Source organism: Lepidochelys olivacea (assembly GCF_965140295.1).
Source record: "Lepidochelys olivacea isolate rLepOli2 genome assembly, chromosome: 5".
NCBI classification, from domain to species: Eukaryota; Metazoa; Chordata; order Testudines; family Cheloniidae; genus Lepidochelys; species Lepidochelys olivacea.
Window position 1 is genome coordinate 96,570,559 of NC_140415.1, and position 12,056 is coordinate 96,582,614.

A 12,056-nucleotide genomic window follows, 5' to 3' on the forward strand; every position below is an offset into this window, starting at 1 on the left:
AATTGGTTCACATGTTGTTTTAGGCTTCCTGAAAATTTCACCAACAAGCAGCAGTATTGACAGTCAGCCTGTTTTCAAGAAGCACTGCATGCATTACTGCGGCAGCGTACACTGATAATTGCATGTACTGACAGCATTTAATATACCAAACAACTACAGTTTGCTGGCCCAAAACAAATCACATTTGAATAAGATTAATGCTGTACTCGGTGAAAAGAACAGGAGTACTTGTGGCACCTTAGAGACTAACAAATTTATTTGAGCATAAGCTTTCATGGGCTACAGCCCCCTTCATCAGATGCATAGAATGGAACATATAATAAAAAGATTTATATACATACAGAGAACATGAAAAGGTGGAAGTTGCCATACCAACTCTAAGAGGCTAATTAGGGTTGGTATGGTTTCAGAGTAGCAGCCGTGTTAGTTTGTATTCGCAAAAAGAAAAGGAGTACTTGTGGCACCTTAGAGACTAACCAATTTATTTGAGCATAAGCTTTCGTGAGCTACAGCTCACTTCATCGGATGCATACTGTGGAAAGTGTAGAAGATCTTTTTATACACACAAAGCATGAAAAAATACCTCCCCCCACCCCACTCTCCTGCTGGTAATAGCTTATCTAAAGTGATCACTCCCCTTACGATGTGTATGATAATCAAGGGGGGTGAGGGAGAAAACCTGGATCTGTGCTGGAAATGGCCCAACTTGATTATCATACACATTGTAAGGAGAGTGATCACTTTAGATAAGCTATTACCAGCAGGAGAGTGGGGTGGGGGGAGGTATTTTTTCATGCTTTGTGTGTATAAAAAGATCTTCTACACTTTCCACAGTATGCATCCGATGAAGTGAGCTGTAGCTCACGAAAGCTTATGCTCAAATAAATTGGTTAGTCTCTAAGGTGCCACAAGTACTCCTTTTCTTTTTAGGGTTGGTATGGCAACTTCCACCTTTTCATGTTCTCTGTATGTATATATATATATATATATCTTATTATATGTTCCAAACTATGCATCTGATGAAGGGGGGCTGTAGCCCATGAAAGCTTATGCTCAAATAAATTTGTTAGTCTCTAAGGTGCCACAAGTACGCCTGTTCTTTTTGCAGATACAGACTAACACGGCTGCTACTCTGAAACCTGTTGTTGTATTCAGTGTTTTTGTAGCCTTGTTGATCCCAAGCTATTGGAGAGACAAGCCTTGTATGTAGCTATGACACCACTCTGAGAATGGTTCCCAGACCCAAAGAAGAGCTCGGTGTAAGCTCAAAACCTTGTCTATCTCACCAACAGAACTTGGTCCAATCAAAGGTATAATCTCACCCACCTCATCTGTCTAAGATTGATGTTGGCAATCTCAGAACCTCAATAGTTCCCTCACTGATTTTTCCCCCCAGACAGGTTAAAGAAACCTCCGTCTCCTGTTCTGTTTCAATCCACACATGGTTAAAAAAAACCTTCTGTAGAATACTTCAGCTATTTGGTATTTTTTATCTCAGATAAACATTGGTTTCATTCTAAGTGTAGGCCCTGATCCTGCAAACATTTGACTTCAATGGCACTACTTGCATGCTGAAAGTTAAGCACCTGCATAAATGTTTGGCAGGATTGACGTTTGGCGCCTTAGTTTTTTGAAGAACAAACATTGTTTGTTGCTGTACAAAACCATAAAGGAAGAAGACATTGTCCCTATCTCAAATTATTTATAGTCTATAGATGGACAGCACAAGAATGCATTGAGGATGATGGTAGCTTAACTGACATCGGTTAGCATTTATTGCCATAGAGGAAGAAGCATATCTTCAGAAGAGGTTTGAAGGCAGAGAGGGTCGGTGCTTATCAATTTCCGTACAGTAAAAAAGTAAAGCAATGGAAACTCTGTCCCAGTGCTTGACCTTGAGACTTTCAGAACAGATGGCCAAATGGGACAACAAATTGGAAGGGATACTTAAGAAAGGTGTGGGTTTGTTCGTCTCACAGGCGCAAGTCAGCTGTAGGCTCTTTAGCCTCCCACTAAAAGCATTTTATATTAAAAGCTGCCAGATGCTGGCCCTGCTTAAGTCACCCTGATTAATTACATGGAGACAGCATCCCAGGCTTCTCGCATGCCATGCCTGCACGACTCAGTGGTGTTAATGTCTTCACACAGGAAGTGAGAATAATTCTAAATATCCATTTTTCACTGCTATTTTTATGTCACCACTGTGAATCTGAGAAAAGTTTTGAAGAAGCAAAACACTAAATAGCTAACTTTTTGGTGAGATTCCTCAAAATATGGGGGCTAATTCTGGTCTTACACAGACACTAGAAAAATGAGTCCCTGTAGGTCTGAATTTGTCAAAGTGCTCAGCACCCTCGGTTGGAACCCAATTTTCAGAAGGGCTCAGTCCTGTTTAGGAGCCCGGGGGGGCAGATTTCCAAAGGAATGCAGCATGTTGGATGCTGAGCTCATTTGTAACTTTAGCCCAATTGTGGGTTCTGAGCATTTGAAAAATGTGGCCCTCTGTTACAGCAACTAGTGGTAGCAATGGGGTAAGTGCTAATAGGGGCAAGGCTCAGGCTTTTCAGAGCGTGTTTGTGTGGCACAGGGTGTGTCTAGACTGCAATCAAAGGGTGGGATTGTAGCTTGAACTGACATACTTGAGTTAGCTTTAATCTAGTTAGCTTGGGTCCTGGAGCAGTGAAGTTGTAGCACCATGTGCTTTAGTGTGGGTTGTACTAGCCTGTCTGGATCCCTGGGTAATTACTCACAGGGTGAGCCAACGCTGAAGCTCATGCTGCAGTGGCTTCGCTATCCTGGGACCCGAGCTAGCTGTATTAGTTAGCTCAGGTATATCAGCTCAAGCTGCAGTCACACTTAGGCCTGGTCTACACGGGGGAGGGGGGGGATCGATCTAAGATACGCAACTTCAGCTACGAGAATAGCTCCCCCGTCAGCTCCGCTTGTGCCTCTCACCCTGGTGGAGTTCCAGAGTTGACAGCAGAGCAATCGGGGATCGATTTATAGCGTCTACACTACACACGATAAATCGATTCCTGATAGATTGATCACTACCCACTGGTCTGGCGGGTAGTATAGACATGGCCTTAGGGATTGCAGTCTAGCTAGACATACCCACAGCCATAGATGCTGGAACTAGGGTTCCTGCCGCACTGCCTGACGAAGTGGTTTCTATCATATAGAGGGTTTACAGTTTGGTTCAATGGCTCTCAGCACCCCCACTATACAAATTGTTCCAGCACCCCTGCCCCCAGTGGTAAAACTACCTGAGCTCTGTCTACACTAGCAGCTTACACCCATAGTGATGCTCGCTCTTGATATAATATGGCTATCATCAAATTTTTCTAGTGTGGCCACACCCTATTATATGGGTCTACTCTCCCCCTCGGGCTTTGCAGTGACAGCTAAATACCAGGTGCCTGTCCCACAGCTCCAGGTATTTCTGCTCTCTGTATTAATGTTGAGGCCCAAAGAAGTAAAGGAAAGTGAGCCAGTTAGGCTGCTGCTGTATTAAAAACACACATAAATATAATTTGCCAAATGGAAAGGGACAAACACATATGGGAACAATTATTTATAGTCATTTTATTAAGGCTGTTGTATAAATCGAGCAATCAGCAACTTGGGAACTACTCTGATTTGGTGTGTGTAATTAGGGACTCTTTTATATGCATTTTGGTGACATATTAAAAAAGAAAAAATATTTCTTTAATTTGCTCTAGCATGAAATCCCTCTGGGGCCTGCTCCTTTGTCTGAAATAAATATCCTGTTTCGTGGATAAAGTTTAAAGCAGCAGTGGAACACAAATTTCTCAACCCAATGACTGGCTGGTTAGCACAAGATACTGCCACAAGGACATCCATGTACCCATATACAGGAACAACCTATTGATATTCTCTTTTTGGTCAATTGCTGAATCAGGGCCTTGAATTGGTAGAATGAGGGGAGGGAGAAGATGCAGGTTACATAATTGTCAGCCCTCCCCCAGTAACCGTCTGACAGTTCAGCTATGAAAATTCAATGGAATCAGTTTGACTGTTTTGTCGGGGAAGAAATTAAGAATGAGAGACCATAAATAAAAACAAGACATGAAAACTTGGATAAAGAGGGGGATAAAAACTTGAAGTCCCCCTTCCTTGAATCAGTCACTGTCCTGTCCTTTCCTTATGGCAGATCAACAAATTCCTTGACAAGAGTTGATAGAGGGGTTCAAGCAGGTTGCAAGAGGGTTTTAGGAGGCCATGAAGGTCCTCTCCTCCTGCCTTGCCTTGAGACACCCACAACAATATCAGAAAATCAAAATCAATAAGAAATGTAATAACCCAGGGCTGATTGACATCATTCACAGAATCTTTTTAAAAATTTATTTCTGGCATTAAAATATGTAAGAAAGACCATAAAGCAATGTCAATAAGAGCTGAATGCTAGAAATAATAAGTCCTGGCATTTATTTGGCCTCATGTAAAATACAAAAAGATCTGATAGCACATTATTAATGTCACTCTCATTGGAAAGAAAATAGCTTTTTGTATGGCTTTTCTTACATGAACAGCCAAGAATGACTAATTTAGAAAGAAAAAATTCATGGAGTACTATACAGGTCTAGGATGTCTAGAATAACATCTTTCTCTGCTAGCGCTGATGTGATGCCAACAGTAAAATTTCCTGAGTCTGAAGGTCATTTTTTTGTGGCAGAGTAACTCATCTTACATAACTATATGAAACTGGATAGTACAACAGTAATTAAGGTCCGGGGCACAATAGATGGTGGTATTAGCTTACATATAACCACTCTTTTCTGTGCATGTTCGAAGTAATGTTTATAAAATATGTCATTTTTAGAAAGGCTGTAAAGTATTGTTGGAAGTAATATTCCTGCCTCCTCTCTGCATTTTGGGGTTGGGACTTCCCCTCCCGCTTCTCCTCTGGAGGCAGCAGCAGTCATTTGAAGAGGCTCTGTAGGCTGGTGCTGAGAGAAAAATTGATTTACCAGTTTGGTGACTAAGCTGAAAAATTAAAAAACAATTTTTGAAAAAAACCTGTTCATTTTGAACTGAAACTTAAAAAAAAAGTTTTCTTGCCAAAAAAAAAAAAAAACAAAGACAAAAAATTATTTTGGATCAAACAAAACATTTTCTTTGAACAAAACAAATTTTTTCCCCATTTTTTGTTTTATTTTGTTATGCTTTCCGGTGTTTATTACTCTTTGAAAAACACATCTAGCTAAAAGAAAAGGAGTACTTGTGGCACCTTAGCGACTAACCAATTTATTTGAGCATAAGCTTTCATGAGCTACAGCTCACTTCATCGGATGCATACTGTGGAAACTGCAGAAGACATTATATACACAGAGACCATGAAACAATACCTCCTCCCACCCCACTCTCCTGCTGGTAATAGTTTATGTAAAGTGATCACTCTCCTTACAATGTGTATGATAATCAAGTTGGGCCATTTCCAGCACAAATCCAGGTTTTCTCACCCTCCCCCCCCCCAAAACTCACTCTCCTGCTGGTAATAGCCCATCCAAAGTGACCACTCTCTTTACAATGTGTGTGATAATCAAGGTGGGCCATTTCCAGCACAAATCCAGGTTTTCTCACCCCCCACCCACCCTCCAAATACCACACACACAAACTCACTCTCCTGCTGGTAATAGCTTATTCAAAGTGACCACTTTCCTTACAGTGTGTATGAAAATCAAGGTGGGCCATTTCCAGCACAAATCCAGGTTTTCTCACCCCCCCCCCACCCCCATACACCCACAAACTCACTCTCCTGCTGGTAATAGCTCATCCAAAGTGACCACTCTCCCTACAATGTGCATGATAATCAAGTGGGCCATTTCTAGCACAAATCCAGGTTTTCTCACCCCCCCCCACAAACTCACTCTCCTTTTCTTTTTGCGAATACAGACTAACATGGCTGTTACTCTGACATTTAGCTAAATTGCACAACAAAAAAAGTCAAAATGTTTCTTTAAAAAATGTCAAAACAAAACATTTCACCTTTTTCTATTTTTTTTTTTCATTCTTTATCTGGATGAAAGTATGTGCCTGATTTGATTTACATTTTCCAGCAAATTTACTGTTCAACCAAAAAAATTTGCCCAGCTCTACTGTAGGCATCATCCCAGGTATGTTTGTTTGCATGTATGGTAGATGGTGGTGGTGGGAAATTATAAGAGTATTTCTCAAGGAAAGAGGCTTCATCTCACAAGCACTGGAATTATAGGTACTGGAACAACATATAGAAGCATGGACACGCTCCCAGTGATACCCTGTGCCTTTTTGTCCCCAGCCGGTGGACCTATGCCTTCACATTGTCTCTGTTCCCCTTCATGTTTTCGTGTCATAAACCCCTTGCAACTGCCTCCTCCCCTTACCACGTCAGGATAGTTGAGGATTAGAAGTAGATTTAAGAATAAGAACCCAGTGAGTAAAAGAATTTATGCTGCTCAAAGGTCAGGATAGATGTGGACCTCAAGAGGGCTGTCTGGTGGAATGGAAGAGGTGTAGCAAAAAAGCTAAAGGATGGGGATGATGCAAAAAACCCAAAACCAAACAAACCAAAAAGGCTGAGGCAGAATGGAAGGGTGAAGGGAGAGGAGATGTAGGGGCAGGAATAAAAGCCTGGTTCAGTCAGGCACTGGGGAACACGTAGAATTGAGTAAGAGGTGAGGAAGCTAGAATGGCTGCTGGAGAGGCAGGCAGATAGGAAGATGAATTGTGAGAGGAGGAAAAGGGGAGTAGAATGAGCTGGAGAAGGGATCATGAACACCAGGACGGGACTGTTTGAGGAGTCAGGCCTGGTGAGAGCAGTAATAGAATCAGGTGTATATTGGAAGGGGAGCTGGACAGAAGGGGAGCTGGGCAAAATAATAGATTTTTTTAGTTCTTTAGAAATTCTGAAAAAGAAAGAGATGTCCCATCTCTGCTGTGTCAGCACAATCTGGGCCCAGCAGAGAATCTGGCCCATTATGTTTATTAAGCAAAAAAATATTTTTTTAAATTTGTTGTAATCATAAACAGCTGGATTCTTCAGTATTCTGCATGGTAGTCCTCTGCCTCTGTGCTGCTTTATAGGCCAGCCTCTCCCTAGGGAGATCTCAAAGGCATCATCTTTAAATGAGGAGAAGTGGACAGGACTTTATTCACTCCTATCACAACTGTTCCTTAACTAGTCAGTGTCACTCTGCAACAATGCTGGGCACTCTGGGGACTGAGCTTATTGCTTTAGTATACTTCCAGTCCCTGCTGAACTGCAGGATTAGAGACTTGAACTGAGAATTGAACCCAAGTCTGACAAATGGTAGAGCACATTATTACTACTGGCATTGTTTTTCATTATTATTTAAACAGCACTATAGGTGTGCCTGGTGCTTTACAAGTACTAAATCTGGCAAGGGCCTAGCCCCTTGTACCTTACCATATTACTTGCCATTAGGACTTGTCGTAAGAACTGGTCAGGAAAAGAAAAATGCCAATTCAGCAAAACACAAAGTGCGCATGGGAAAGGGTCAGTTTTGACAAATTCCTGTGTTGAATAAGATGAACTTTTGAATTTGTCAAAACATCCCATCTGGACATTTTCCAAAAAAAAAAAAAAAAAAAAAGAGTCAATATTTTGATTCAGAATAACTTTTTGTTTTGAAACATAAATTAATAGTATTTTGTTTTTGTTTTTTTAAATCAAAATTAAATGTTTCAGAATTATCAAAATGCAATATTTCAACTGACCCAAACTGATTTCCCCTTCCCCCCCCCAGATTATTGGTTCTCAAATTGTTTTAAGATTTGGACTTTTCACCTGTATTTGAGACAGGAAAATGTTTTGAAACCTCAATTTTTCCCAGGATGGGAAAACTATTCCTATCCAGCGTTACTCATTATGTGTTTTTTAATGATATTTCATTATTTGCAAAGATATCATCATCATTTGCAAAGTTACATCTATGAAAGTAGAAGAATGAAACAGGCATACTCAGCCTGGATGCATTTTAGGGCACTTTAGTAAATACAAAAAGAAAAGGAGTACTTGTGGCACCTTAGAGACTAACCAATTTATTTGAGCATGAGCTTTCGTGAGCTACAGCTCTCTTCATCGGATGCATACCGTGGAAACTGCAGCAGACTTTATATACACACAGAGAATATGAAACAATACCTCCTCCCACCCCACTGTCCTGCTGGTAATAGCTTATCTAAAGTGATCATCAAGTTGGGCCATTTCCAGCACAAATCCAGGTTTTCTCACCCTCCACTCCCCCACACAGATTCACTCTCCTGCTGGTGATAGCCCATCCAAAGTGACAACTCTCTACACAATGTGCATGATAATCAAGTTGGGCCATTTCCTGCACAAATCCAGGTGAGGGGGTGAGAGAACCTGGATTTGTGCAGGAAATGGCCCAACTTGATTATCATGCACATTGTGTAGAGAGTTGTCACTTTGGATGGGCTATCACCAGCAGGAGAGTGAATTTGTGTGGGGGGGTGAAGGGTGAGAAAACCTGGATTTGTGCTGGAAATGGCCCAACTTGATGATCACTTTAGATAAGCTATTACCAGCAGGACAGTGGGGTGAGAGGAGGTATTGTTTCATATTCTCTGTGTGTATATAAAGTCTGCTGCAGTTTCCACGGTATGCATCCGATGAAGTGAGCTGTAGCTCACGAAAGCTCATGCTCAAATAAATTGGTTGGTCTCTAAGGTGCCACAAGTACTCCTTTTCTTTTTGCGAATACAGACTAACACGGCTGTTACTCTGAAACCTTTAGTAAATACGTAATTGACCTCATTCAAGCATTTCCTTTTCCCAATATTTTCTGCATCACTCCAATTTAATAACAGTGAATTAAATTATTGAAGTTTTAACTTGATGGAAATCGTGAAACTTACTTTTCATACTTAGCTTTCTTAACGTCCTTTATTCCCCCACACTTCCTGTGACCCAGCAAGCCATGACAACTATCTTTTTTGTTGCCAGTTTTGGGGTGGTAATATATTTTCCACTACCATCTGGATGCTGGAAAATAATTAAAATGTAATGCAGTTTTGCATTGAAGAGCCAGATGTTAAAAATAGCAGAAGCAAATATGGTGATAATCCCATTTCTGTAAAAAAAAAAAACCAAAAAACACCAGCTTTATTATTTACTGCATGCCACATACCAAGTACTTTATACCCAGCTTTTAATAAGACTGGGACAGCTATTCATGAATTGCTAAATAAATAAAAAAAACTTCCGTTACTAACTCACTTTGTGAATTGTACCTTTTATTTAATTCAGGAAACACAGATAATAGACCCCTTCTAAAGTAAAAACAATAAAATTATTCTGAATGTAGGCTGTTGCTAAAGAGCATCTGTTATACAAAAAACTCCCCCTTCTGTCCAACCCTCGTTTTTCTGGGTAAATGTACTATGTTCCGTTCACTGTAGATCAGCTGTACTCAATTTCAGCTCAAAGCATTAACAATGCTGACCCCATTCTTGCAATCTGATCCATATGGGTTGACCCTCGCCCTGTCAGGGAGTCCCAGTGAAGTCAATGGGGCTCGGCACAGGGAATTTAATTGCAGTAGATCTAATTGTAGTATTGGAGACTTAGCTTTTATTACATTTCTAATTTCATTGGGGTATGTGATTATCAGGTTAATAATGATATAATTGCACACGTTGTACGCCATGTAGTTGTAGCCATCTTGGTCCCAGGATATTAGAGAGACAGTATGGGTGAGGTAATCTTAACCTTTCCCACACCTGAAGAAGAGTACTGTGTGGCTCAAAATCTTGTCTCTTTCACCAACAGAAGTTTGGTCCAATAAAAGATATTACCTCATTTGCCTTGTCTATCATTGCACAAGCACAATTTTGTACTTTTTACTATGGATATTTTTTCCTAAGTGCCCAGCATAACATCAGATTAAAATTTCAGACTGCTAGCAAAACCAAACCCAAACCAAACCAATACAAAACCCAACAACCCCAACAACAATCATAAAGGAACTTGATTTTCAGAATTGTTACACTGCCCTCAGCACCACGAATCACATTTCTGCAGCAACATCCTCTTTGAGAGGGAGCATGTTTTATATCTTTTTAAACGCTCAGTAGTTGTCTTTTTTTCTTGCAATCTGGCCCAAAGGGGAGTTTCACAAGTCAACTGAAGTTAATACAGCTTCAGGGGCTGCTGACTTCCAGTGTCCCCCCTCTCTCCAGGACTGTGAGGGAAAAATCCAGAAAAGCCCAGCCCACTCCCCTCTCTTTCTCCTTCTCTGTAATGCTGGAAGCACAAGGAGACCATGCCCCCAATGGGGCTTTCACAGAACCAGGCTCACGAGGCTCCAGGGAAAGAACCTTTCCTGCAGGCTCCCCACCTCCTGTATTCTCAGAGGAGAGCATAGAGCCTTTAGTAAAGCCTGAAATATTGCTTTATTGAGCACACCCTGCTCCATACGATGGTTTTAATAATATTCACATTTTCATAACTAAGCCATTAAACTGAAACAAGTCATCTAAAGCATGCTTGATTATGTATGTGTTATATAACCACAAGAGGCAAACAGAAATGAGGGCTGGGATGAGCTGAATCCATATGAACTTTTGTCTCATTTCTCACTGCAAGCTTTCCTCAGGCTCTTGAAATGAAACAGCAAGCAGCTTTTCACAACTGACAGCTGACCCTCCATGTAAAAGTTTGGGGATACTGTGACAGAGCTCCACAGGACCATTAAAAAATATTTCCCACAGATAAAGCTCCAGTCAGCTCTCTCTCATTCACCCAACCAGAGTGGCTGTGATTTCTGGTACATACAGCAGGCTACCCAAAGGCAGGTGATCATCCTTATTTAGAAGTACCACTAGTCATGTGACCAGAAAATGGTGGAGAATCTGTATTGCTAGTAAACTGCTACAGGAAGAGGGATGCTGAAGTGCAGCAATAAAGCATCTGTATTATTTTCCCTCTAAAAAAACCTCTCCTCAAGTCTTTAGAAGGTAAGCATCTCTTTGCATTACGAGAATGATATGCAAAGTGTTTTTCTGGTTAACGGTTCTGTTGTTGCAGTTCATTCAGAGAAAAAAGAGGGGATGAGAGGAATGTTTGTCAGCAGGATGCAAAGCATCTAGTTCCTCATTACTAAAAATCAGGCAGCTGTATTTTAATTATGTTGCAACTCTTTATGAGAGGAGCTTACATCCATTCGATGGACTTGTTTTGTCAGGGAGCAGACGCGGTATTTATAATTAGGGAACAAAACTTCAGTGTAAAATCAATCACCTAACACTTCTGATTATTTTCAGTTCATTTGCATAGCTTTCGGGGGGGGGGGGGGTGTCGAGGGAGTGGAGAAGAGAAAACCGAGGCATTGTCATTGTGTTTTTAAACGACTGCTTAACTACTGGCATAGCAAGAATTTGAGATAGCACTAACGGTGCAGTACTTGACAGTCTATTGTTTTTGGTCCTTTGCTATCAACTGAAGCATATGACATTTCCCGCCCCCCCCCCTTTGCAACACCCTTTTCAGTTATGTAGTATAAAGAGTCTTGTAACCTTGTGAGAGAGAGCAAGATCTTGCTCTCTCTCTCTCTCTCTCTCTCTCTCAAGGTTACAAGAATTAAGGTAAAGGTTAAGAATGTCAACTGACATGAGTGCTGAAGAACTAATGCAAAAGTTGCTTTGAACAGGAATTAGTTTCATTCCTTTTTAGTGTCAGGAGCTTACCGGTTTCATTAGCTCATTTGCATTTTTAATCTGTGAAGAGAGAACGAAAATTATCCTTGTGGAGGAATTTTTGTGAACAAATACTTTTCTAGTCCAGAGAAATGACAGTGGTGCAGAACAACTTGGAGAATATATATAGAATATCTAACTACGAAGTACTTAAAACAGTTTGGGGAAGAAATGTGTCGTGTTGATAGTACCATTTTGAGTAAATGAGGGGTTACGATTTGGACTCATTTATACCTCTGAAGAAGCAGAGCTGTGCTAGGGGAGGGGGAGGAGGTGCACAGCAGTGCCAGGAGGCATCATGCCTTCCTTAGTCATAC

The 12,056-nt window shown here is 40.9% G+C and overlaps 1 protein-coding gene across 1 annotated transcript in view; it reads left to right on the top strand.

The window, feature by feature from the left end:
- Positions 1-12,056, top strand: part of PRUNE2 (prune homolog 2 with BCH domain) — a gene marked incomplete at its 5' end in the record, with an annotated part of 185,171 nt that overhangs the window by 121,615 nt on the left and 51,500 nt on the right. The window lies entirely within an intron of this gene.